General features: G+C 47.3%; 1 protein-coding gene across 5 annotated transcripts in view; it reads right to left on the bottom strand.

Annotated features, from left to right (window-relative positions):
* The window catches only part of NRXN3 (neurexin 3), a 1,505,977-nt gene that overhangs the window by 1,409,012 nt on the left and 70,190 nt on the right, over positions 1-26,775 (bottom strand). For 2 of the 5 annotated variants that reach the window (XM_039537765.1, XM_039537762.1), the window contains exons 1-2: positions 5,819-5,917; positions 5,469-5,571 (exon numbers count right to left, since the gene is read on the bottom strand). The exons of 2 other annotated variants lie outside the window; for them this stretch is intronic. The gene's annotated coding sequence lies outside the window, so the exon portion shown is untranslated. Of the gene's footprint in view, positions 1-5,468; positions 5,572-5,818; positions 5,918-6,018; positions 6,039-26,775 lie in introns of those variants that run through there. One more of the 5 variants, XM_039537763.1, reaches the window with a different exon arrangement.

The following is a 26,775-nucleotide window of genomic DNA, read 5'->3' on the forward strand; positions in this document are numbered from 1 at the left end:
CAGGGAACTTACACAAGTCCCTTCCAGCTCATCAACAACACAGACACTCCTGCTCACCCGCCCAGGGATCCTTCCATCCTGACACAGCCCCTGCATTCTCCCCTTCAACCACCAGGATCTCAAACATAAAGTGGCAAACCTTGTAAATAAAGCCGGCAGAAAGGACTAAGCATAGACCACTGAGTCACTCTTCTCTTGTCATGTCTCCTTCTCCCTTTCCAGATTAATTTCCTTTAACCTTTTATTTCATTCTTTCTCCTGATGCATCATTTTATTCCAGTTCCAGCAACATGTGCTGGTCAGCCACTCACGTTGGCATAAAGTGCTGGAAATCTTACTTCCTGTGAGCAACATGCCAGCTCTTAGCTCCTGGGACCCCATAGGATATGTCTACACTGCAAATAGACACTTGCGGCTGACCCGTGACAGCTGACTCAGGCTCATGGGGCTCAGGCTAAGAGGCTGTTTAATTGTGGTGTAGACATTCAGGTTCAGGAGAGAACCAGAGCTCTGGGACCCTCCCACCTCACAGGGTCCTAGAGCCTGGGCTGCAGCCCGAGCCTGAACATCTCCACGACAATTAAACAGTCCCTTACCCTGAGCCCCATGAGCCAGAGTCAGCTGGCATGGACCAGCCACAGGTTTTTAATTGCAATGTAGGCGTACCCTTAGAGAATTGCTGGCATGTGGGGTCACATCGGTCAATTGGGGTCAAACTTAGCCCAATGAATTACAACTTCGGAAGCAGAGACACAGCTTGGGATGTGTAAGTACAACTTGGAGCACATATGTAAAGCTTGAGATATGGGCATCCCTTAAAATATGGATTCTGTGTGAAAGCATGGGACACATCTTGGGGTGCATGAGCACAACTTGCGAGGCAGAGGTATATTTGGAAATGCAGGGGCATGGCTTAGAATTCGGAAACACGGGCTGGGCCATGGGACGCAGGGTTTAAGCGGAGATGTGGGGACAGACAAAAATAATCAACACTTCAAATGTAGAGAAATAAAGACCACATGAGGTGTGTCACAATGATGCTATTTATCAATATACAGCCTTCCTGGTGTCTGGTTCTCAGGGAGCACACATTAAGGGTATGCCTGCATAGCAATTGGGATGTGTAACTCCCAGTTTGGATAGCTGTATCAACAAATAGCACTGTGGTCGTACAACCCAGTTGGTGGCTCCGGCTAGCTACCCAAATACACACCCAGGGACTGAGCAGTATTGTATACAGATGACTAGCCCAAACCACCACCCTGTAGCTGTGGCTGCATTGCTAATTTTAGCACACTAGCTCAACCACAGCTAGCGCCTGTACACCTACCCAAGCTGGGAATTACACCTCTAGTTACTGTACAGATGCACGGTTGAGGGGATTACTTCAGTTCCCATACCTCTCTCAGTGAAAAAAGATTTTGTGGAGCTGATTGGGTCAACCTTGGGAATGGGGTTATTCATCTCTAGGGCCAGTTGCTATTCAGCCCCATGTTGGGGGTGGGTGGGACAGGCCAGCTGGCTCAGGGGCACTGGGGAATGGGAAACGGGGCCCTTCACCCCCAGGCAGAGCCTCCAGCTCACTCTGGGTTGGAGGGACCAGCCTGCTCAAGGAGGTCTGCAGAGCTGCCAAGTCTGGTGCAGATCCATGTGTGGCATTGTCTGGGTGAGAAACAATCACTGGTTTCCCCCTTAGAGCCTCTTGCAGGCAGGGAGGCAGGCACAGGGCGGGGCCGGGCTCTAAGCCTGGCACTCTGCACAACGAGATGGAGGATGTTCCCAGAGCCAGGGGAAGCCCTAGGGTTGCCAACTTTCTACTGGCACAAAACCAAACACCTTCCCCCGCCCCCTGCCCCATGTCTCCTCTGAGGCCCTGCCCCTTATCCGCTCACTCCATCCCCCCTCCCTCAGTCACTTGCTCTCCCCACACTCACTCACTTGCTCATTTTCCCTGGGCTGGCTCAGGGGTTGGGGTGCAGGAGGGGGTGTGGGCTCTGGGGTGGGACCAGGGATGAGGGGTTTGGGGTGCAGGAGGGGGCTCTGGGCTGGGGGGTTGAGCCGAGGGGTTTGGAGTATGGGAAGGGGCTCTGGGCTGAGGCAGGGGGTTGGGGTGTGGAAGGGGGTAAGGGTTCTGGCCTGCGGGTGCAGGTTCCGCAGTGGGGCCAGAAATGAGGGGTTCAGGGTGCAGGAGGGGGCTCTGGGCTGGGTCATGGAGTTGGGGTGCAGGGGGGTGAGGGCTAGGGCTGGGGGTATGGGTACAGCGGGAATGAGGGCTCGAGCTGGGGGTGCAGGTCCTGGGGTAGGGCTGAGGGGTTTGGTGTGTCGGAGGGTGCTCCGGGCTGGGACCAAGGGGTTCGGAGGGAGGGAGGGGGACCAGTGCTGGGACAAGGGAGGGGGTCAGGGGTGCAGGCTCCGGGCAACACTCACCTCAAGCAGCTCCCAGAAGCAGCAGCATGTCCCCCCTCTTGCTCCTATGTGTAGGGGCAGCCAGGGGGCTTTGCACGCTGTCCCCCACCCCAAGTGCCACCCCGCACCTCCCACTGGCCGCAGTTCCCGCATAAGAGCTGGAGCGGGGCCATGCCACTGCTTCCAGAAGCCGGGTGGAGCCAGGACAGGCAGGGAGCCTGCCGACCGGACTTTGAAAGGCCTGGTCAGGGGTGCTGACCCGAGCCACCAGTGTCACTTTTCGACCGGGCATTCCAGTTGAAAACCAGACACCTGGCAACCCTAGGAAGCCCCTGCAAACCTGGGAGTCACGGCAGCTTGTTGGGGGCAGGAGGCCCTGAGGCAGGCTGGAGGGCGGGGCAAGATGGGAGGGGCCTAGTACAGCAACTTCTCTGCAGCCTCTCACCTGCCTTCCCGCACAGCCCTGGTGCACTCAGCCTCCCCTCTGCCAGTGCGAGCCCCAGGATGCCTGGCAGCTCAGCCAGCAGCGGGAGCACCGAGACCAGGGGAAGGGAGACTGTACCACAGCAATCCCCGGTGGCCCAGAGGAATCACTGCAGTGCGGGCTCAGCTCCACTCCTGCAGCTTTAGTAGGGATGTCAGAGTCCAGCAGGGCTGCAGGAATGGGGGTAGGAAATGTGTGAGATCCACACCCAATACATAGAAGCCCTAGGATCAGGGAATGGGTTCCACTCTGACCCAAGGCGGGAGGCAGTGGCTGGACCAGGGAATGAGCTACAGAGCCTGTCATTTCTAGGCACTAGTTCCAAGCCAGTTCCAACTGGCAGTGACTACATTGTTTTCATCTGCTGGCCGTTAGGTGGCCTGGGTGAAATGATTTGGGGGCCTTAGACTAATTTTCAGTAATGAATGGTCTGCATTGTCACTGTGCCCTTTGTTAGCTGTCTAAACAAAGCAGCCAGGATTGTCTGTGCCACGGAGAGAAACCTTCCCTCTAACCAGGTGCTGGTTCCTTCAGGGCAGGGATGAGCCACGTTTGCTATTGTGTTGCTTAGAAGGGATATAGGAAGTTTGCCTGTCACTGTGCTATACCTGTTCTCAGTACAGAGAGCATGAGACTCCAGATCTGTTATCTTTCACCACCACAAAACTGACTTTAGAAAATAATTGAATACATCGTAGTCATGTAAAACAAGGGATGGAGAAGATCTGTCATGTCCCACCTAATCCCTTATGGGGTCACAATGCAGGATTGTCCCCTACCATATGTTAGGGCTTTTCCCTTAGGTTCTCTGAATGGCATCCATTGATTCTTTGACATAAGATTAACACTGAAGTCAAATGTCTGTGTGACAGGGTCATTACCCTGAGTTTAATGGAGATGGGGTCCAAGGGAAAGTTGCCACTGAGACCATGGCAGAGAAGGCTGTGTAACAAAGGTAACAGTGGAATTTATCACGCTTGCTCTTATATATATATATATAAGCTAGCTTAGCACTTTTAGTGTCTTTTCTGCATCCAAGGTGAACTAAGAAGCCGCAGTCCCAACTGTGATCAAATCCTCTCAGTTGTGCCAAACAGATCTGATCTTATCTGGATGGTGACCTTATCTCACGTTGGAGAGCAGAACTCATTACAATAATAAGGAATAACAGAGTCAGGGAAAGAGCAATCTTAGCAGAGCCTGGAAAGAATTCACATTACCATCATTTCAGGGGATTAGTTCTAAGCCTTTCTCCTGTAAACGTCATTTTTCACTTCAGCAGGAGGTCCAAGCGCAGAAATTATTCTGGCCAAGTCACAGGATTGTATCTCAACTCCTGATTTGCAATCCATTTCCACCTCCTCCAAGTGTGCTGAAGTGCATTTGCTTAATAGCTATATAGACACCTTACATCGTGTGAATGACGCTATTTTATAATGCAACATTTTGGGGTAGGGGTGTGAGAGTGTGGGACAGCAAGTGCATAAATATGTGTCTGTGTGCAAGAGAGAGTGTGAATGTGAGAATGTAGGCCTATAAGTCTGACATGGGAGCTTGAGTGGATGAGTGTGAGCATGTGAGAGTGAGACAACTTGCATGCCTAAGAGAATGAATGTGTAAGAGCATATAAGCATTAGTGGTGTGCAAGACAGCGTATACATGAGTGACTTAGAAACGATAAGACTGATGTCAGTATGTGTGAGGGCATATTGTGTGTGCATGTTTATATGAGTAAGTGTGATTGTGACATGTAGGTTGTGAATGCACATGTTTTACAGTTTGCAATTTAAGAAAAGATATTTGAAGGCCATCACTAAGGCCTAGTGCTCTCCGCTGCCATGTGGAAGACAGTTTCTCATCTCACCCAAAGACACACATTGCCCCCTAGCACTGACTCAGAAGGAAACCCAATCTCTACAGAGTCACCATGCCACTCCCAGCAGCCTAGCATCCCCCGGCACCACACTGTGGCACTGGCTCGGAGGAAAAATAGATCCACCTTCAATCACTTCCAAAGGGCTCCCTAGAGCTCCCCTATAAAAATTAACCAGGATCAGTCCTGCTTTGCTTGTACAGTCCAACAGATTCATAGCAGCAAATGGAATGGCTGAAGCTGAGAAGGACCAAATCCAGAGAGTGAATCTGCAGTATCTGGGATGGCTTGTCCTGGGTGGTTCCACTTTTAGATGGATAGTATCACTCTCAAACTGCATTACTTACCCAGAGAGGCTTAAACAGAGCCTCACTGGAAGGAGATGCTCCCAACAGTAGCTGCTCGCACATGGACTGGATGTTGTTTTTACCTCAACACTTGTTCATTTTGTTTTCCTCCAGAACTCAGGCTCTTGCCCTGAGACTCCAGCACACTGAAGGGCACCCAGCCAGTCAAACAGGACCATTCTTGAGAAGCCACTGATGCCTACTGGAAAATCCAGTAGGACTATGCCCATGTGCTCGAGTTAAGTGTCACCCCCACATGCACTACTTAACTCTCGATCCTGCTTTGTTACTAAGGATGTTTGTTGTCTTGGAAATGAGATCTTTGGAGATTTGCTAGTTCCTGATGTTTGCTCCTCACCTGATAATACCATCCTGTGTGTCTGTATGATCATGTCAGATGGGTAGGGAGAAGCAGCAGAAAACACTGAAAGTAGCAAAGGTCCTGATGTAATTCAATTACCCTTCAGTCGGAGGAGAAGGAAAGAACAGCGCTTAGCACTTGTACAGCTCTGTACACTGGCGGAACAGGCCAGTTATAAAATATAAGCTTTTTAGCCATTAAGTTTTCTCTCCCCAAAGTTTGATTCTTGAAAGGCCCACCAGATTCAAACCCCAAAAGGTTCTATATAAACAGAACGAGCCTAGTTTCAGTTCTAACTTGGGGTGGATCTCTCCCTCCTCAGAGCTCTCACTCTCTTTTCTGATTACCAGGGGTCCAAAGAGTTCCATGGCTTTCCTCTGATTGGACCTTCAATCCCCACCACTGCTTTGCTATGTCACTTTGTCCACTCATTGGACAGCTGAGCAGAGAGTTAATCCCCACTTGCTGGGCTACAAGCAGGACACCTGCCCTAGTTCTATAACAACAAAATCTGTTCTGCACACAGCCCCTTCCATGTGAATGTTACCTTCTCCTCTTGCTGAATCCTGCAGCAGAGTCATGATCCTACACAGATGACATCATAGTGTGCTGCCATGGAAACAAATGTGATGTCAAAAAGTCAGCAGGCTCAAGGAAGAACAGAAGACAGGAAACAAGGCTGAGGGAAAGAACTCCTTTTTTGACTACAAAGAAGAAAAAGAGCATGAAAAACATGTGAAAGCTGGAAGGGCCTGTGTTTAAGAATGGTGGATCTAGCACATGTTAAAGGAAAGTCTCTTTCTAAGGACCAGCCAGAGCACAAGGCTGGTGCACCCAGGCACAAGCCCTGTTCAGCTGAGGAGTTCAAAACAGCTCAGAAACTTGGCTGAATGTAGTCTCACAACCTCCCTGAAAAGCAGGGCAGTAGCATGATCCCCCTTTAACTCATGGGGAAACCGAGCCACAGAGGTTAAGTGATTTGCCCAAGGTCACACATCAAGTGAGTAGTACAGCTAGGAACAGAACTCAAGAATCCTAGCTATCAATCCCCTGCTCTAACCTCTAGGCTATGCTTCTTACAGACAGGATGGGATATACAAGCTGATTGGCATCTTTGTTTGTATTGTTGGTAAGTTCTCCAGTATCCACCACTTTGTACCCAATCTAAAGTCCTCAGTTCAGACTCACTCATCTTCCACACAAGGAGGAATCCCTCCTAAGCCCTGCAATGGCAACAGGAGGAAGGGTGTCAGTGAAGGACAAGATGAGACACTCTTTCCACTTCTTGTCAGGGACAAGCTGTCACCACAGCAACTCTAACACCCTTCAACCTGTTCATCTGATGACTGAGTGTGGCTCCGATGTACAGCCACTAGTGTTAAACAACCCTAGCAGTGTTTTTTTCTCAATAGGGTGTTCCTTACAGTTTGCCATGGGGCATTGGCACCTCTTTAAATAATCAGTTTGTCTATAGCAGACCCCTCATGCTAGGAAACAAACCCTATTCAGTTTGTTGGACTGTTCAGTATTCAAATGGTTGGACTGTCCCATTTTAAAATCATACATTCAGGTTAGGGAAAGGAAAACAAAATGAAACCATTCATTATTTTCACCTTTCATATGCCAGTGACACTAAAGGTACCTCTGTCCATGGGTGGGAGTTTTCTCAGTCACAGCCAGTCTGAATAAACCCCTTTTAAGTATGGTAGTCCAGAACCACAGCTGTGTTCATACTAAAAGACCACAGGCAGTGATGAGATAGATAGATGAGAAACCCCAATCTATCTATCCGAACTCAAAGTAGGGAAGAGGACAAAAATGTCCTTCTCATTGTTATAAAGAAGAATCCTCTTTTACTCTTGTGATTGGGTTATTGGAAGGTGTTTGGCACAGGCTACAGCATTAACCAGATGGAAAGTACAGGACATAGTTTCCCATGTATTAAGCAGTGTTTTGTGCAGACGGTCCTTTACCCTGTGCTCCACAATCTGCACTGACCACTAGCTGATTTCCAGGTGAAGTTTAAGTCATTGATTCTGACCTTTAAAGTACTAAGGGACAGATTTTCAAAGATAATGAGAGTTAGGCACCTAGCCTGCTTATGCACTTTTAAAAATCCCATTAGGCACCAATTTGCAACTTTAGGTGCATATCTACCATTGAAAATCTGGCTCTAAGTGGTCTAGATCCCATCTAATGAGACACCCACCTTGCTTGTCAAATGACACAACTATAGTGATCATCCAAGGAGTTTGGGCTGACAAACTCACTTATGCTATAAATAGGAGGGGTTAGGACCAGGGTGATCTGGAACTCCCAGATCACCCACCCCTCTGTGGATTTGGTGACACACTTTAAAATTCATCTGCTCTGCCAGGATTTTCCTGGAGTGGGGGTAGAATAGTGAAAGGTTATGATCATGCTAATGATGGAGACCATGTTGGCAGATGAGAAGGGTTTTCCAAGAGCTCAGTCTTGTTAAGATGCAAATTGTATTGGTGACACTTTATTGATGCATGCTGTAGTCAGCCAAGGTGTGTTTTTATATTCTCTGTGCTGTGCTAGATGTTAAGGCAGGCATGTTGGAAATCTAAATAAATAGTCAGGGAGAGGAGAGCAGAAAGGGAGGGCAGTTCCCCATCTCCAGCTGGGCCCTTGCATCCAGACCAAATACAAAGTTTGCTTCAGGGCACCATATAAATTGGTATTATAAATTCAGATGGTGCGCCTGGGAGTACCTCATTCTGTATGACTAGAATCAGTCTCAGGAGCAGTTTAAGCACTCAGCCTGCCACATGCAATTGCTGCCCCAGGGGCTACCGTTACAAATGCATCATTACAAAGCGCTGTAATAAAGCATGAACTAAAACAACTTCATTGAAATGAAGATTAATATGGAACATGTGTTCCCCTCCCTCCCTCAAATGGAACAGTCCAGCAAACACAAGCTCCATGGGTCTCAGAACGTTGGGCTGGGAGAACAATCTGATTGGCCGACCAACACTGTCGCTAAAGGCGAGAGATACATTTCCATAGCATCTCCTAAGCATCCATGGACAGAATTAATGCAGCCTTTGTAAAGCAGGGAGTGAGTGGAGCAAGGCATGTGGTACACTTAAACATTCAGACAACGTGAAGATTTCAGAGAAAGGAAAGTTTGTAAGTGTATGGAAACAATATATAGAATCACTTTCAAAGGGCTCAGTGCCCTTACCTCTCAGTGAGTTCAATAGGTATTAAGGATGCTCAGCACTTCAAAGGATCAGACCCCCATAGTAATTTGAGATGGGAAAAATCAATTAGGTCACATCTTGCCCATCTCCCTCATGGCCAACGCAGGGTTATTCCCTTCAGTCTATTCTCTAGTGCAGTGGTTCTCAAACTTTTTTTTTCACGGACCACTTGAAAATTGCTGAGGGTCTCAGTGGACCACTTAATGATCTTTCCAAACATTGTTTGAATCGTTAGCTAATTATTGTAAAGCATTTTGGATAAAAGTGCTATATAAAAAAATTCTAATAATTCATGTTTTTTGTTCTACAAATAAAAGAACACAAATCATATAGCTGGGGTTGGGAAGGAGGGGGGTCTCTCCCTCTCTCTCCTGCCGCAGCAGCCCCTGAGCTGGGGTTGGGAAGGAGGGGGGTCTCTCCCTCTCCCCCCCACCACAGCAGCCCCTGAGCTGGAGCTGGGGCTGGGAAGGAGGAAGGTCTTTCTCTCTCTCCCCCACCGCAGGAGCCCCCAAGCTGGGACTGGGAAGGAGGGGGGTCTCACCTGCTGTGGCAGCCCCCGAGCTGGGGCTGCGAAGGAAGGGGGGGTCTCTCCCCAGCATCCACAGACCTAGAGCTAGGGAAAGTCGCCTCTTTCTCTGGCCGCCGAAGCCCTGCACATGCCAAATTCCCCCCACCCCCTCTTCTCACCCCACTGCCCCCTCCCACCTACTCCCTATTCCCCCCAAGGCCACCACCTCACCTTACGTGTGCATTTTCTATAGGGTCCAGGCCCCTAATTAGCAGAGCCATGCCTGTGCAGCTCCACTAATTAGGTGGGTGGCCCTTCATTCTCTCGTGTGCAGCGCCCAGGTGCGCACCTTAGAAGGAACTATCCGCAGACCACCTGAATGGAGCTCGCAGACCACTGGTGGTCCATGTACCACAGTTTGAGAACCTCTGCTCTAGTGCCATCTACAGTCTCATTTTAAATGTCCCAAATGATGGGGCTTCCACCCTCCTTCCCTTGCAATACTATTCCATATCCTCCTAGATCTCACCCGTAGGGTAAGTTCATGGATATTAAGTCAAAATATGCCCCTGCTCAGTTTAATCCTTCCCAGTTAGTTATAACTCACTGCACCACCCTGAGTACTTCCTCTCTTTGGTGGAGGCCTACACCCTTCTGCTCCTTGTACAGCAATGTGAAATTCCTGTACCAAACTGGCTGCAGGCCTGTGCTGACTCATTTCGCCATCTGTTACTGGTGTGAGAAGACTGCCATCCATGCAGCCCTCCATTATGCTACTATGTGAGAGGGTCCAGAGAGTTCTGGCCTCTGTGAAATGGCCAATAAAATGTTATTTTATACCCTGAGGATTGGGATGGCCTTCACACAACTTGCAGAGTTCAGGGATCTCATGCCACCACCAATACAACCTTGAGATACTACACTGCAGCCAACATTCCTCTGACTGAGGGCAACTTGATGAAATATTCTTAGGAGCTGACCAACTCTGAGCTGGAATTGCCCAGAAAGTCACATTAAGATCAGAGTTCCCACACCAAATCCAGAAGAAAGGACATTAACTGACCAGTCCTGTGAGATGCTAAGCATGCTCAATTCACTTTGAAATCACTAAGAGACGACATTGTGTGAAGTCAATAGGAGTTGAGGGTGCCCGGCCCCTTGCAGATCTGGTCCTAATTCCTCAAGAAACTGTCAACATTTTCCCACCCCTTACAAAAAAAAATTGTTGAGGAAAAATGGAACCATGCCATTTCACAGAGGCCAGGGAGAGCAAAGAAAGGGCTGGATAAGTGATGTGGCAACCCTGGCACTGGATATTTGTTTGGCACCAAGAACCAGGTTTAATCTACATGATGAACACTTGACAACTGAGAGGGAAGGCTTCAACCTGTCCCTGGGGCAAATTATGCTTATTCCTGGGCCTGGCATCTGGAAGTAAACCATATCCAAGCACCAGAGCCTTTCCTTGTTAGCTGCCTCTGGTAGTGAAGTCCCCCTAGGAGGTGTGTGTCTCAGCATAGCACCCAGAATGCAGAAGGACTGGCACACTTTAGTGGATGGTGCCAAAGGTAGATTAAAAGAAAAAAAGTCATGCATGTCTGTGTTTGGGATGCAAGCGAGTAGGAAAAGGGACTAATTAAAAGTAGGAAACAGATGCCCCAGTGATGCTGGCATCTCTAGCACTTACTGTTTTTGGAATGAAAAAATCATTTGTCATAAAAATAAATGAACTGACATCAAATATTTAAATAAAAAAGAGAAAAGATTGAAAGGGAGATAAAAATACACTGTAAATAAGCAAAGGCTACAGCTAGCAGGTCTGCTTCCCCACCCCCCAACCCTGCAAATTGGCTGGCACTGCACCAGTGCAGCTCAAGGGGAGAGCAAGATCTACAACATTAACAGAATTTCTAAAGGGGCTGAAATTTTGCACTGAACACTCTTGGGCAAGGCTACAAGAGCTTTGGTTGTGTCAAAGGGCGGTGCTCAAGGAGGAAAGTGGATGTTAAAGAGGTTATTTCACAGCAGGAAGCCCATCCAGTCATTCCTTGTGTTATTTTATACCCTGAGGATTGGGATGGCCTTCCCACAATGCGCAAAGCCCAGGGATCTCACACCACTACCAATACAACCTCGAGATACTACACTACAGCCAACATTCCTCTGATTGAGGGCACCTTGATGGAACATTCTTAGGTGCTGATCAACTCTGATCTGGAATTGCCCAGAAAGCCACCATTAAGATTATCTGAACTGTCTCTTCCTCCTATCCCCTTCTCCAATGATACAGAATGATACATACATCCCTATAGAGTGGCTCTACATCATTATGATGTGTAGATCCCTACAGAGAGTGGAGTCACACTACACATAATGACATGTGGATCTCTAGAGAGAGGGAGCATATCCTCCAAACAGAAAGAAAGATAGGCCCCTATAGACATCAGATCCCTAATGTGATGATGCTTAGATCCCCAACGTGCAGAATGACATGTGCATCACAGCCATACAGAATGACGTATGGATCCCTATAAAGAATAGATTCCCACCATACAGAATGACATATGGATCTCTGATGGGGTATATAACTCCCACAGTGGGAAACACAGGGTTAATGAGCTAATGTGGGCTGAGGTGTCCCCACCCTGCCACACCTGCATGAGATGTCAAATTTGGAAACAGGCGCTTACAAGGAAGAACCACAGCACAGTTGATGGCGAAACAGTGGGAACAGGCCTCCAGTCCTCAGCTCTTAGAATAAGGACTGGATGAAAGTACAACTAGCCAGTGAGCCTAGCAGGGGCCACAACTCAACAGAAGCACTTTAAAGGAAGAGAGCTTTACCACACTTGGGGGACAGTTTGTGGTTATTCCAAGGATCTCTGGAAGGGGCGGACTATCTATGGCTCAGCCGGAGGACTCAGTCTCTTATGAGTGGACCAGTGTGGTAGAACACCTAGACACCACAAAGCAGAACCCTAAGTGAGTGATGGGGCCTGGTCCAGGGGGCACCCTGGGCAGAGAACCCAGTGACGGGATCCCTAGAAAGACTACTATGAAAGGCTGACCCTCCATACTCTTTGAATCAAGAGCATGCATGGTAACAAAACATTACAAGTGTCTAGTATGTAGCTGATTAAATGATGCTATGATGCCTCTCAGCATGGGTCCCTTGTAAAGGAAAAGTCAGAATCACCTCTGGGAAATTATTGGGCTATTGGGGAGCAGAAAAAGAGCCAAAAGACCCATATGGTCTCTGATTGCTATATTTTCTATCACCATTCAAGGTAAAATGAAAGGCTTCCAAATGGTTCTAATTAATGAAGTTTTGTCTAGCCACGCAGGCATCTCAGCAAGAATCTCCAAGGATTAAGTCAAGGGGACAATTACAACCAGAACTCAGCTGGGGGCAAGTGTCAGTCAGAGCTAAACTGCAGTGTCCTGAACAGATTGATCCTGATGCCTTTCACAAAGACTTAGTGATCACATAAAGCTGTCTGTGTCATACCCCTCCATGCAAAGGCAAGCTTCTTAACAACAGAACACTCCAGCGTAACCCCAGCCAGCTAGTATGTTTCCTGCATTCCCTTTCCCCACCACTGCTGCTTGCCAAGATGTTGGTGTGTGGACAGCAGCCTCTCCCTTCCTGGTCCCTTTCCGCCTACCCAATTCACATAGAATCATGGAATATCAGGGGAAGGGACCTCAGGAGGTCATCTAGTCCAACCCCCTGCTCAAAGCAGGTCCAATTCCCAACTAAATCATCCCAGCCAGGGCTATGTCAAGCCTGACCTTAAAAACCTCTAAGGAAGGAGATTCCATCACCTCCCTAGGTAACCCATTCCAGTGCTTCACCACTCTCCGAGCATAGCAATAGCACAATCAATGTCTGTGGCACCATAATCCATCACCACAAAAGCTGATGTGGCATCACTAAATTGTGGCAAGGATCAAGGAGAGAGTGCTGGCTGCACAGGGGAATGATTATTTTAGGGCTTGTCTACATGGGAAATCTTTAACTGTTATACCAATATAACTATACCAAATCTAGTTAAACCAATCTAGCTATACGAATATGACTCCCCAAGTAGACACTCTTATTCTGGAGTAAGAGTGACTATTTTTGGTTTAGCTTAAATCCCTTCCAAAGAAACATAAACGAACTAAAAAAAGATCCTCTTATGCTGAAATAATAAGTGTCCACATGTGGAGTTACACCAAAGTATAACTATATTGGTTTACATTCACATCTTCCCTTATACTGATGTTAGAGAGACAAGTTAGGCAAGGTAATATCTTTTTTTTTTTGGACAAACTTGTGTCTCTCTCACCAACAGAAGTTGGTCCAATAAAATCACCTCACCCACCTCACCTCGCTAATATCCTGAGACCAACATGGCTACAATAAAACAACTACTGCTGATAGAACTTTCCCATGTAGGCAAGCTCTTACACAAAGATCTTGCTAATCAAATCAGTAGTGATGGGGAATGGATTATAAGTGAAAGGAAGCAGCATCAGTGAGTAGTTATGACAGAGGACTGGGTCAGGACTTCTGGGCTCTATTTCTATAGCTGTGGAAGAAGAGCATGGTTTAGTGGTGAGATGAGGTGACTGAGCACCAGGAATCCAGGGTTCCAATACCAGTTTGGTCAGGATCTCTCACTGTGAGACCTTGTCAGTACAACACTTCACCTCTCTGGGCCTCCTTTCCTCCATATGCAAAATTAAGGTAATACTCACCTGCTTCCCAGATGTGTTCAAGGATTAATTAGCATACATTTGGGAAGGGGTTCTGGGGACCTCTAATAAATAGGGGTGTGTATGTGAAAAATCTGATTAATAAACTAGAGGGTGGTTAACAGAATTGGGATTTTTTAAAAGTAACAAATATGTACACACCAATCTTTCCAGGTTGTGTCACTGGCTGTTCGGCAGCTTCTGATACCAGGCTTCTGAATATACTTCACCTCTCTAAATGCCGCCCATGTTAACGAGAGCCTCCCTACTGTGAAGCACTCAAAATTGCTCCTTCTTTCAAAAAGAAGTTCCTGGAAGGGGTTATGATGCATCTTTAATGATGGAGCAGAGAGAAACACTTGCCATACAGAGAAGCTAATCAGTCAATCAACAGCCATCTTACCAGACAGAACTCATCAGTGCCTAACTGCTCTGTCTCCACCTGTCTGGGGAGCTACAAAACAACATGGGATATGCCTGACAATCGAGTAGAAAAGTGCAAAAAATATTAATATATATTTTAAGCAGCGATGGGTTTTGTTGTTGTAAATAACACTTTTCAAGAATAAAAGGAATAAACCCAGAACCACACAGGCACTAAGCTGCCTTGATATAGAAGAGCAACAACTCTCTCATATAAATTTCAAGAGTGGGAGAAGGGCCAGAGCTCAGAATTTCTGCCTTGCAGGGCTATACTACTAGCTGTGAAATCCTCCTCTGAAAACTTGTCGCTCTAGATCAGTTACATCAATGGTTCTGATGGTGGTTGTTTAGGTGAAGAAATTTTTTTTAAAGTCCCAAAGCAATAGTACGCTGAGGTTTAGGAGGTGGAAACCTCAGGAGTGTTTTCTAGGACCTAAAGAAGTCTACTGAATGTCAGGACTCTTTGGTTCTGTTCCCAATTCTGTTCCTGATGCTCTGCAACTCTGCGTCTCAGTTTCTCCACCTGTAAAGGGGGAAGAATAATGAAGTTTACCTATCTCATAAGGGGGAGGGTTGGATTGTGAAGCTCCCTTCATTAGTTGTTATATAGAGTGCCTTGTGACCCTTGGATGAAAAGTACTGTCAGTGTTAGTGCAGATGATTAAATCTGCCATTTTGCTGAGTGCTCTTGTAAAGGACTTGAAATATTTTCCCCAACTCACTTCAAAACAGGTGGGTGTGTGGCAACCACTTGGTGCTTTTGTAAACTCTTTGTGCCAAGAGGCTTAAAATAACCTGTGTATTATTTTGCTTCAGCATGTAACACTGAAGTAAGCTCTTTGCCCAGACTGCATTATAACAGAATGCAAGTGCTCCTGTCCATGGTACTGAATTTTAAGCTTTTTCTTTTCCTCCCACCCCCCCTCCCCACTTCAGAGCAGTTTCTTGTTTCCATTTTCCATGGTCTGACCTTAATGACCAGACATTTATCAGTGTTCTTTCTGTAACCAAACAACATTTACTCCACATTATGCGCTGTCTGGGCTGCATCGCAGAGATATTGCAAATAACTCTGCAGTGTGTCATTGTATTCTTTCAGTGGAGAGACCTGAGCCATGAGTATAGATTCTATTTTCGATAGAGCTTCCCAGCCCAGATCCACTGACTATGCGGACCTGTTAGTTCTGAGAAAAACAGATCAAGACAATTGATCTGTGACCTCTCAAGATTTCATTCCATGCTGGTTAACTCACGGTGAGAGAATCCTATGCCAGAGCATGTCTAAGGAGCAAAGCTTTTGGGTACACAGCTGGTTGAAAGACCATACTTAAAGAGTAGTTATCAATGATTCACTGACAAACTAGAAGAGTGTATCTAGTGGGGGTCCTGCAGAGCTCAGTCCTGGGTCTATTCAATATTTTCTGTTAATGGTTTGAATAATGGAGTGGAAAGTATGTTTATAAAATGTGCAGATGACACCAAGGTAGGAGGGGTTGCAAGCACTTTGGAGGATAGAATTAGAATTCAAAACAACTTTGACACATTGGAGAATTGGTCTGAAATCGACAAGTTTAAATTAAATAAAGACAAGTGAAGTACTTTGCACTTAAGGAAAAAATCAAATGTGCAACTACAAAATGGGGAATAACTGGCTAGGTGATTGTACTGCTGAAAAGAATCTGGGGGTCACAGTGGATCACAAACTGAATGAGTCAACAACCTGAAGCAATTGCAAAAAAGGCTAATATTATTCTGGGGTATATTAACAGGAGTGTTGTATGCTGCTCTACTCAGCACTGGTGAGGCCTCAGCTGGAGTACTGTGTACAATTCTGGGTATCAAACTTTAGGAAAGATGGGGACAAATTGGAGAGAATCCAGAGAAGAGCCACAAAAGTGATGAAAGGTTAAAAAAACTGGGCATGTCTAATCTTGAGAAAAGAAGATTGATGGGGGACCTGACAAGTCTTCAAATATGTTAAGGGCTGTTACAAAGAGGACAGTAATCAATTGTTCTCCGTGTCCACTGAAGGTAGGACAAGTAGTAATGAGCTTAATCTGCAGCAAGAGAGATTTAGGTTAGGTATTAGGGGAAGTTTTCTAGCTATAAGGATAGTTAAGCACTGGAATAAGCTTCCAAGGGAGGTTCTGGAATCCCAATCATTGGAGGTTTTTAAGAACAGGTTGGACAAACACCTGTCAGGGATAGTCTAGGTTTACTTGGCCCTGCATCAACTCAGGGGGCTGAAATTGGTGAGTTCTTGAGGTCCTTTCCAGCCCCACATTTCTATGATTCTGTGATATAAAAGCCTATTGTGAAACACATCAGCCATGTGCACATTAAAGTACAGCTGTAGTCACATCTTTACTGACCATCACTTTCCATAAAAGGGAGACACAGGAGGAATAAATTGCCAATCACGCTTTTAAATTAAGTAGAATTTTGGGGGATTCAGAGATTCCCAACTCATCTGTTGCCTTTTCTTCCTGATTTCAGGCAGAAGCCCCAACCAGGCAGATTTCTAGATCATCACAAGGGTCAGGGTCAGCAGTACGTGCCCAAAGAGGCTGTGCAGCAGCCCTCGGATGATTGGCAGGGGGAGCATGGAAAGAAGCACCTGTATCTTCCCCATCCCAAAACAAGAGCAAGGTTTAGTACAGCTTAGGAGGAACAACCTATAGACACAGAGAGGGGAGGCTGAGAGGACGGAGGAGTCTATCTCAGCAGGGCATCGAGTGGTGATCAGGAAGAGAAGAGACCAAACCAGCTGATGGCTGTTAACAAATAATTTTTGTTGTAAGACAGACCAAGGCTGGCCGCTCTCTCGCTGTGATGTGACCCCCGTGCTCCTGAAGAGTGAAAGGAGTAAGAACTGCACTTGAGCCAGCCCACTTTTTGGGACTCACTAAAATTACTCAGGATCTCTAAAACTGGATATTCCTGCCCTTTCCTTGTTGAAAATGTAAATGAATAGCAACTAAATCTGCCACTCTCAGAGCAAAGAGAAGTTCTAGCTTCCCTGGCATGGCACCTCCTACAGCAGTGGTTCTCAACCAGGGGTCTGGGCCCCCTAGCGGGCTGCTAGCAGGTTTCAGGGGGTCTGCCAAGCGGGACCAGTTTTAGACTTGCTGGGGCCCAGGACAGAAAGCTTAAGCCCGGGGCCAAAGCAGAACCCTGAGCAGCTCAGCTTCATGGAGGCCCGGTGGCATGGGACCCCATGCAAGTTGTTACCCCCTAATGCCGGCCCTGGCTTTTATATGCAGAAAACAGTTGTTGTGGCACAGGTGAGCCGTGGAGTTTTTATAGCATGCTGGGGGGGGGGGGGGCTCAAAAAGAAAAAGGTTGAGAACCCTTGTCTTCCAGGGACCACATCTAAGGATGAAAGGGCAGTTGAGAACATATTATCCTGCCTCATGGGGTTGATGTTAGGCTAAATTCATTCATGTTTGTAAGGCTCTGATATCACAGGGACCAGCAATATAGAAAAGTTTATGAACCACATTCGGTTTCTCAGCTCTTACCTTCCATCTTAGAAACCGTCAGGATGGTTAAGAGATAAACAACATATTTGTTCAACCCGGAGTCTTGGCTAAGTTCCAAGTTGGATTGCATTCTGTCTCCACAACATGCTTGTAATGAGGTAGTCTGCCCCTTAAGGCAGTAGTACCTTGTGGCCAACCCACACCACCACATGGAATGAACCTTTAAGGGTTTTTAAGGTCTAATGATATATACAAGAACCTGGGAGATATTGGGAGAGAAGAAGAAGTCAGGGAGTAAGAAGTGTTTGGGAGAAAATCCCATTACTGTTTCTTTAAGAGCCTGGGGGCTGGAGGCTTGCAGAGAGGGTAGGGCAAGGCACCTCCCCCTCCCCTTAGCTAATTGGGGATAAATTGGGATAAGGGGACCAGCATAAAAGCTGCCTGACATCTCACAGCAGGGCAAACACGAGCAGGAGATGATGGGCCTGCTGAACCTGAGCACTAATTAGAGATGAAGGGGCCAGCTGAGAGAGAAACTGGCTCAGGCCCTACAGCAGGGCTAAATTACAAGCCAGCTCCAGGGGGAGGGCTGGGGGCTCCAATTAGAAGAGGCTGAGGTAATCCTGAAGGGACTAAGAAGAGAGCCCAGATGTGAGCTTCAGAGGAACCCTGGAAGCCAGAAGAACCATTTGTTTATTTGGGATTCTTGTTGTAGATGGAATTATTGAGTTAAGACGGACTGAAATGGCTTATTGACTTCCTGAGAAGGGAAACTGAGGCAGGGCCCACCTGCAGTGCCATGCCTGACCAAAAGGAGATGTGACCAGGTGACCTCCAGACCATCACAATGCCCTTGAAATTTTCACTAGACATGGGACTTGTCTTCTCTTCCTCCTGTGAAGCCTTGTGGTATACGATTAAAGAACAGCCATATCCCACTCCAACGACCCTGCCTTTCACTGGCAGGGGATGAAGTCTGCACTATTCATCCCTGGCTCTGAGATCTCCTGGTGATAGATCTTGTTCCATTTGTATACTATGTGAAGCACACATGAATTCCAGGAGGAAGTATGGTCTCAGCTACAAAAATGACCTATAGAAACGCAAAGTGAAATCCCCTGGTGCTACTAACAGGGCTAAGAACTGTCTCTCTCGGACACCCTCCTATGTCCCTTTATTGTACATTTACTTTGGCTTCTCGCTTTACAGTACTATTTCTCCTAATAGGAAACATGTTTCATTTCCCTCCAATACTGCCCCAGAGAGGCCAGGATGAAGATGAAGGGACATTGCTTTGTTTTCAGGGACATTGCTGATTGGTAGCTTGGAATGATGCCCTCAACATAGAAGGTGGTTAGAAGGCCATCAGTGAATAGGGAACAGTCAGTGCAGAAAAGAGATAATCTTTAACCCTTCAGGTTTGGAGATGCCATTGGATACAGCTAGAATAATAAAGAAGGGACTGGATAGTCATCCAGTGCCTCTACCGTCTGCTTCTTTCTGTCCTTCACGTAGACCTTGTACATATGGCCTGGCCAGACACCTGAGCATCTTCCTAAAGGGCCAAGACCTATCTGATGAAGCACAGCAGACACGAACACAAAGTACACCTTTTGCAAGCAATGGGACAGCAATACTTCAACCTCAAATCTTACCAACTCATGGCAATTGGTGAATGTTTATCTACTGCCATTCTACAGCAATGGAGAGGGGTGGCTCCTCACTTTCTTATCTCAGAAATAATAATAATGTTTAGTTCTGATGCAGTACTTTTCATCCACACATCTAGCAGCATACAGCAACAGCAAGAACAGCTTTCCTGTAGCCTGCTATTCAGAGGGGCTGAGAACCAGCAGCTCCAATTGACTTTAATGAGACTTGTGGATGCTCAGAACGGACGACAGTCAGACCATCGGTTGTTTAGCAATAACTTCCATTCCCCTACAACAAGGTATTTTCTCCCCCTAATATCTGAAAGGAAGCCAACTGCCAGGGGGTATTTTGAATCCTAAATGGCTTCAAGATGACTGTCCATTAATTGGCTGTGTATGGATGCATTCACTTGTGGTTTTAGCACTGGTAGGAACCAGAGTGAGACAGCTGCTTAAAGTCCATTCTCCACAGCACAGACACAGGCAGAAGCAGTACAATGTTTCTTCCAGATCAACCAATGGCCCTCCACCCTTTGACTTAGAGCACCTGAAAGCTAAAAAGGGCAGTATATGCGGTGTGGACTGTGGAAATCACTTACTGAGACTGGCCAACACAAATGCCAATCGTAGTATTAGTTTGCAATGTGGGCAGCTGTAATTTGTGTGTCTGGGAGACAGGATTCCCGTCAACATAGGAAAGACAAGTGAACCAACCCTAGTACCATTAGTGATTGGTTACAGGGGTACAAGAGAGAATTTTTAGTTATCCTATCCCAGCACTTTGACAGTTAGCGCCACCTCTCTGAATCACACCCACTCTCCAGTACCTTCTGCCTCCTGTGAGGTCTAGGACTATTGCTGCCTTGTAGAAAGAAAACCCTCCAGCAAAAAAAGTGCTGCTGCAGTGGACTTCAGCTATGGCTAATTGGGAGCATGAAGAAAAAAGCCTGAGTGCCACATATATAGCAACGCACGGATAGAATGAGGACTGGTGTAGCTCATCCTCCCTTCAGGAGAAAATCCAGCCCCTCTAGCCCTTTTTTCTGATTGGCCATTGCTAGAGGGCTTTCCCTTCACCCCCTCCCCTGGTTCTTGTCACACAGACAGAAAGCAGAAGACCAGAAGTCAAAAGTGCAGGCAGTGCGATGTTTATTGGGGTTAGTTTCAAGCGAGCATATTCATAGCTCTACGCGCCGGCAGAGTCTGTTTCACAGTGCTCCATTCCCAGCTCTGACACTGCAGAGCCTTGCCTGTGTCCCTGTTCCCCATTCCCACCTCCTCCTCCTCAGCAGGCCAAAATGTACCTGCAGTGCAAGCCTCTAGTCACACCCCTTACAACTTAAGGTCATGTTGTGTTTTAGAGGGTTGTAAGTCTGGGATCTTTGTCCCACCTCTTTTGTATTCCATGGAAGGGGTCAGGAGTGAAGTTGTGCTCTGGCCAAGGCCAGGCCTTTCTTTGGCTTTTAGTGTGTCTCATGCTTCCCCTGTCGACCCCCTTGCCCTTCCTAACTGGTTGCTCGACCTTGGCTTGAGAAAAGAACTGGGCAGCCTTTCAGTCCCACCATACCCTGTAACGCTTTAGTTCCAGCTCTTATCAACCCATTTGCTTCTGGGTAGATGTAACACACAGTATCTTTGTTCACACATATTAGTAAAAATATCAAAGTCAGACCCAAAATTCTATCCCAGACTAACAAACAGGCCTATATACTAACAGCCACGTTGTTTACATTCCACGTTCTTGAGAAGTGAACACTGTCAAAGGATGTTCCTGCCCTGTAGCACTCCCTGCTGGCCAAGCATGGTTCTGCAGCACCCAGCCTTGATTTCCCCTTCACAGGTTCCCTGTAATGATCCAGAGGCTTATATCCAATAGCAAACCCTTTGGGGGGGGGGCTGATTTGCTATCAGATAAACCAAAGTACAGTCAAATCCAAAGCAAAGTCTCTTCCATCCCTTGCCCCACACCCAGGCACAGCCCATCCTCCCTGAGGTCCATCGGGCTTCAAGCCTCTCCAGCAGGCTCAATTTTCAGCCCTCCAAGCTCTGGTCAGTCTCTCCCCTCAGCTGTCCCTTGGCACTTACATTCCCAGCCTGCAACCTCTGCCCTTTACAGTCGGGGGGTTGCATACGCCACCTCCTCCTCCAGTCTGTGCTTCTGGACTCTCAGCTGCTGCTCCTCCAGCAGCTCCCTTCAGCAACCCTTTCAGCAGCGCTCACACCAGCTTCCACAGCTGCTGTCTCCCCCCTTTTAAGGACCACATGCCTTCCCTTAAACTTAACTAGGCAGCCGGTAACTAGTCTCAGGTGCACTGGACACCCACCCCACACACTCTTAAAGGGGCCAATCATCCTGTAACACTGTTCTTGACTCAGACTGGCTACAAAAAGGAAAGGCTCTTAGAGAAGCAGTGCAGGGACCTAAACTGCAGACGGATAGTAGGCCTGATGTAGAAGATCTGCCACCTTTGTAAATGGACCAAATCCTGAAGTCCTTACTCAAGCAAAACTTTCATTGTAATCGAGGTGAGTTTGCTTGAGTAAGGACCGCCACATTTAATCTGTTATTATTATTATAGTTTTACTGGTATGTGTGGTACTGTGCAAACATTAAAGACCTCGGTGTGTCCTGGAACCTTACCATACAGTTCAACTGTTAACAAAACAGTGCAGTCACATGTACAACAGCACAGGGCAGCTCAGTGGTGAGGTAGGACAGATGCCTTAGTTAGACCCTTATTGGAAAACTTCACAATAGAAATGTTTAAAGGAGGAATACAAAGAAAATTGTGATGCACACCAGAACAGGACTAGATCTATGCACAGGGAGCAGCAAAAAAGCTGCAAAGAGGACACAGATTTACAAAAGTGCACAATTAGGAGTGACGTTTGCATGGAGCGTAAGAAGAGGAAGAAGGAGCTATGTACATATTAAACCATTACTGTAACACCATCTAGAGCAATACATAAAGTCTTACATCACACACAGGGGCCACGTTACGGGTGCAGGGGGAACTACACATCTGTAATTCCTGACTTCTGTACATTTAAAGACTCAGCGTTAATAAAGGGAGAGTCCTTCCCAAAGCAAGTAGACAGCACGAGCAGAGTTAGCCCCCATCTCAGAATAGCAGCGTGGACACACTGGCATGGGCTAGGTATCCGAGTACAATCCTGCCCACCTGCCTGGGCGCATTCTCGGGGAGGTAGCCTGAGCCGCTCCCTGTGCTGCTGTGTTCACACTGTAATTTTTAGCATGCTGCTCGAGCAGAGCTAGTATGTCTGTCTACCCATGCTGGGACAGCACCTTGCCAGCTGCTGTGTAGACATACCCTCCCTTTGGACATGCAGACTGTGTAACAGAAGAGGCCTGTAGGGATATCTTTATCATATACAGGATGCTGAAGTGAGGTTTCTTAGCCTTGTGAGTAGCTTGTATGTTGCTTTCCCATTTCCTCAATCTCAGAGTAAATTCTGAAAATGTCCTTATTCTCTGAACAAAACACAAGACAAGAAATTGGCCCCATTCCCCCCAACACATATACTTTTGCACTGTACTTTTTTCTAATCCATGCGTCAGAGTCTAATCTCAGTTACACCAGCAGGGAAGGACAATCTTGAGGTTAAGGCTCTTCACTGGGGCTCAAGAGATCCAGCTTTGATTCTCTGCTCTGCCACGGACTTCCTGTGTGACCTTGAGCAAGTCGCTTAGTCTCTCTGTGCCTCATTATTGCCATTTTACAAATGGAAAGCCAACACTTCCCTACCTCACAGGAGTGATGTGAGGATAAATTTGTCAACATCCACATTCTACTGCCTCTGATGGGACCACACGGAAACAAGGCTGAAGCTGTGAGGGGGATGAGTTATGGAACTATGGCGCATGGATGGGGCCCATTGCAGCTCATTTTTCCAGCTGATTTACAGCTTAGTTAGCTGTACCATTCCTGTGCAATGTCATGCAGCATTTTACAGTAGTGCAGACTGTCAAGCTGTCCTGCAGCGGCTCAAGAGCATGAGTACCAACTGCAGAGCAGACAGTTAAGAACCAGGATAGCAACCCCAAATTGGTTGTGAGTTCTATACTTAGATTTTACCAACCAATTATTGAGTGTAAACTCCTCAGGTACAAGAACAGCCTTATGTGGAGTCACAGACAGTCCCCCTAGGCATGCCAATCTGCCTCACCACCCAGGTAAATCTACCTTTGTGATAGATGGTCCCTTACATCAAGCATCACAGCAATATTCAGGTTATTCCCAGTCCCAAAGGACCAGTCACTTACTCCAGGTCTATTGTACCTTAGATCTCACACCAAGGACAGCACTTGTAGCCAATCCTATAATAAGCTATCTAAACATTTAGTAATAGGAAAAGGAAACAAGACCATTTCCTGTTGGGAAGGACATAACACATTCTGTTGGAGACCAGCACTCCTCACTAGTTAGTCTCTCTCTCTCCTCTCTGATGACTGACATAGTCATAGAGACTTACAATACAAACACTCAAATATTACCCGCATGCAGCAACTCTCAAACATTCCATAAACACCAAACACATTCTTATCATTCTAATACCAATTTTAACAATACTAACATACAGGTGAGCCAGACAGATCCAGATATGTATTTGTCAGTATTCAGTGGAGACAGGGGGACCTTGGCATGAGCTGGCACCTGGTCTGCCAGCGTCATCCCCCACTGAAAAATGGTGTAGGAAGGGGTGTCACTGTTGCTCCTGAATATGCCTCAGGATCCCCCTAGTCTTGCTAAGCTATCTGCCACTATATTTTCTTTTCCCTTGATGTGGACTATTTCCATGTCATATTCCTCAAGGGCTGGTGCAATCATATTGGTGGTGAGTTGTCCATCAAAACCTTAAAATTTTCTCTTATACACATAGGCGCTGACTCCGTGGGTGCTCCGGGGCTGGAGAACCCACGGGGAAAAATTAGCAGGTGCTCCGCACCCACTGGCAGCCAAGCTCCCCCTCCTTGGCTCCTTCCCCCACCCCGAGCATGCCGCATCCCCGCTCCTTCCCCCTCCCTCCCAGTGCTTCCCATCCCCCACCCCCCTCGCCACCTCACAGCTGTTTGGCAGTGCTTAGGACTTTCTGGGAGGGAGGGGGAGGAGCAGGGATGCGGCGTGCTCAGGGGGGCAGGTGGAGAAGAGGCAGGGCAGGGGCAGGGACTTGAGGGAAGGGGTAGAATGGGGGTGGGATGAGGGTGGTGCAGGGGCGGGAAGAGGCAGAGCAGGGGCGGTTGTGGGGGGGGTGGGTCGAGTACACACCGGGCAGAGGGGAAGTCGACGCCTATGCTTATACAGATAAGGCTTACGTTAATAGACCAAACTTTGGCATAACATCCCCTCTCAATGACAGCATACTTCTGGTCAGTGAAGGTCAGTTTTTTCTTAAGAAGGCCATGTTGTGCCTCTTGTGCCCCATCCCAGCCTGCATTGGCACTGAGCCTATCCCAGTGTTAGAAGCATCAGCGCACAGCACAAAGGGTTTGCTGAAATTGGGGCTGACTAAAGCTGGCTCGGTAGACAAAGCCTCTTTTCTGTCCTTGAAGCCTTTCTCACAGGCCTCAGTACTCATCACCAGGTCTGGCTTCTCCTTGTTTGTTTGTTAGGGGAGCCACAATGTTGCTAAACCCCTTTACAAACCTCCAATACTAATTGGCCATACCAATAAGGGATTGGATCTGCCTCTTGGTTCATCAGGCAGGCCAATTCTGAATGGCTTCTACTTGTAAAGAGTCACGGTGAACAAACCCACTATGTGTCCTAAATAAGGTATCTCGGTGGACCCCACTTTACATTGGGACACCTTGACAGTGAGGTTGGCTTCTCTAAGCCTCTGCAATACTATTCCCACATGGTTCAGGTTTACACAGGCTCTGGAAAAGGTCTGTAAACCCTACAGTACCTCATTGACAGGCCTCTGAAAGGTAACCCCTCCATTAATTAATCCAAAAGGCATAACCTTAAACTCATAGAGGACACATTCCATTATGAAAGCTGACTTTTCCTGGGCAGCAACATCTAAGAGAATTTGCCAATACCCCCAAGTCAAATCTTCAGTAGTACTTCTGAATTTTGCACACACACCCCAATAGATCCAGTAGATCCTCTATCTGGGGTGTTGGGTAAGGATCAAGTTGGGTAATGGTATTTAACCTTCTAAAATCCACGCAAAATATCATGGTTTTAGCCCTTTTAGGTACCATCACAATAGAAGACACCCAGGGGCTTTTGTATTTCAGAATCACCTCCACCGCCTCCTGAATCTGTCTTTGCATTTCTCCTTTAGCACAGTGTACTCTGCTAGGAGCAGAGCAGGGCCCTGCGGTTTCAATGGAATGCACTATTTTGTTAGTTAGACCGGCAGGTTGGAAAATACCAGCCTGTGATGTTTCAAGAGGGCCAACATCTCCTGCTTGTGGGTTGGGCTCAAGCCCTCCCAAATCTCAATGCTCTCCAGAGGAGTCTCTTCCTTACCCTTCCTGACCAAATCAATTAAAGGGGCAGTAAACTTGGATGGCCGGTGACCCGGCTGTTGGGGGAGGCTAGCCCCCAGCCCCTGCCCTTGCGCCCAAGGCCCAGCCCCTCCCCATCTGCCCCCCCTTCTACCCTTCTCCCCCTGCAGGAGCCCAGAGCACCCCCACCGTGGCCCCTGGCCTGGGCGGCCAGGAAGCGAGGGCCCAGTCCCAGTGCTCTGGTCGGCACAGCCAGCCCCAGAGAGTGAGGCGGCAGCGCTCCTGGCCCCAGGGTGCCAGGTGGCACAGTCCCAGCACCAGATGCCCTGACTCCCTGCAGGAGGCAGGCCAGCCAGCCCCAGCCAGCCAAGGCAGAGCGCTCTGGGAAGGGAACCACAGGAGGAGGGAGCCTGGACTCTGGGTGGAGTGTGGGCAAGGTATGATCATCAGAAATTTCTACAGCCTCAAACTGTGCAAGGTTTTTTTGTCACAAATAGCTGCATTTACCTCCTCTGTAACTACCCATAACAGTTGCTCCTGGGCAATCAGATCAAATAGTTTTCCATAATCACCTTCAGCCCCTCCATTATCCATTTTCTCATAAAATTACACATTTTAGGTACATATTCAACATGAGTGACATTGTCAAACATTCTGAGATTTCAATATTTCAATTGATAGGTCTCAGGATAATCTTAAATCTTTTCAAGACATTTTCTTTACATTTTTTGTATATCTTAGCATCACCCTCCCCCATGTTATTAAAACTTGTCTGGTTTTCCCAGTTA

The sequence above is a fragment of the Mauremys reevesii genome, linkage group 4 (genome assembly GCF_016161935.1).
Source record: "Mauremys reevesii isolate NIE-2019 linkage group 4, ASM1616193v1, whole genome shotgun sequence".
Taxonomy (NCBI): domain Eukaryota; kingdom Metazoa; phylum Chordata; order Testudines; family Geoemydidae; genus Mauremys; species Mauremys reevesii.